The sequence below is a fragment of the Octodon degus genome, unplaced genomic scaffold (assembly GCF_000260255.1).
Source record: "Octodon degus isolate 3935 unplaced genomic scaffold, OctDeg1.0 scaffold00135, whole genome shotgun sequence".
Classification (NCBI taxonomy): Eukaryota; Metazoa; Chordata; class Mammalia; order Rodentia; family Octodontidae; genus Octodon; species Octodon degus.
In genome coordinates this window covers 3457373-3459248 of record NW_004524711.1, presented here as the reverse complement: position 1 = coordinate 3459248, position 1876 = coordinate 3457373, and positions in this window count along the sequence as shown.

Genomic DNA, 1876 nt, shown 5'->3' with positions numbered 1-1876 from the left:
GACTGCAAAAGATAGAATCATTTAACTGGATGCTGGAAACTCACATGTTAGTCTTTTGCAAATGTGAAGGCGAGCAAAGATGGACTTGCATTACTTTGGGTACGTGGGTCTACTTGGTTTGTAAGTAAATATATTTCATTATATTAAGAAAAGAAAAGCCAGGTATTGAAAACTAGCATTAATGTTAAATTATTTGTCCAACCATGCAAACCTACATCTATTAATCTGAGCAGCAGATTTGATGATAAAAATATGTAATGTAGCAGCCATTGTTAATTTGCTATTCTTGCTTTGAAAATCTGTACCATATATCTATTGTCATATGTTACTCTGCTTCTATCTTTGTTTTTGCTATTTGTTTTTACTCTTGTTATTATTTTTACTCTTTAAAATAAAATTATAAACAATAAAAATAATAAAATCTTGGCTGTCCTTGCAGCCCTTCTTTTTACTAATTTTTGGTCTGCAAACTTAAGTTCTTCTTTTTTTTTTTTTTTTGGAGGAAGTGGTGATTGAACTCAGGCCCTTGTGCTTGCCAAGGAAGTGCTTATTCCACTGAGCCATCTCCCTGGCCCCACAAACTTAAGTTCTTAACCTGCCAGAAGATGAATAAAATTCTTTTCAACAATAAGAGTGTATTTTTGACATTTTTTTCCTGTTTTTGCTCTTTAGTTCTTCTCCCCTTCCCCCCCCCCAAAAAAAATCACTGTTCCTGAAAATCTCTACTAAATCTCTACCTACATTATACGTAATGACTGTGTGACATTTATTATTTACCATGCACCAGCTTTTGCTCTATACCGCTCATATGTTGGGAGTCATTATCACTTCCCAACCTTATGAAGTCAGTAGTTCTTATCTCCAGGTAGAAGAGGAAACAGAATTATTTGAAAATAGGTAGAGCACAGAGCTCTAAACACAGCTGTGCAGTGGGTGCTGTTTTGTACTCTACACCCCACACCCCACAACTGCCTGCCAGGTTCAAGAGACCCACCAGGGTCCAGAAAAAATGATGATGCCTGAATGATCCTATTCTAGGAATCGGTCTGTAGCCCCTGTCATGAGCTGTCTAATTAATCTAGGTCTTTCATCTTTCACGTAATTTCTGTCTGTATGGATTATTCTTATGAATAATAAGTTCTAAGGCATTGGTAATCCCAATCTGTTGGTGAATTCCTAATTCTTAAAAGACAAATTTTATTATATCATTTAGAAACTATTCATTAATTCATTCTATTTATACTATGGTTAAGCTGGATCTTTAATTAGTAGAACCGTGAGCAGTAGATCGTCAGTACAAGCTGAAGAAAACAGAAGCTATCTGTTGACCCAAAGAAGTGAGTAAAGTAGCTACTTTTCTCATATAGTTTTGTAAAACATTTTTTCATCATGGTAGGATAGATGGGGTCTTTTATGTTGCTAGTTACATTATAACAGAAAAACATGGGAAGTTAGGCAGAGATTTGTTAATAATAGCATGCACTCATAACAAATATGACTATGTGTTATGTGTAATTGGCAAGGAAATATTTATTGATATTTAAAACAAACTAAAACAACAAAACTAACTTCAGCCCCTTGTGCTCTCAAATAAAGTCAGGGAAACAAGAAATTTAGCTTCGGGAAGAGAAGTAAAGAATCTCTATGTGGAAAATAGTACGTGATCCAAAGGTGGAAAGTCAAGTGTAGAATCCTGATAAAACCTCCACACCAGAGCTGTACTGAGGCTGGAGACACAGTGGGTGGCCTTTTGAAAGGAATTTACAGTACTGTGATAAATGGGGTTTGACAACTACAGCACGACTGACAGCACTGCAGGACGTTTTGAGAGAAGAGAATTAGATCATGCATCGTAGGATGGAGAGAGAGAGAGAGA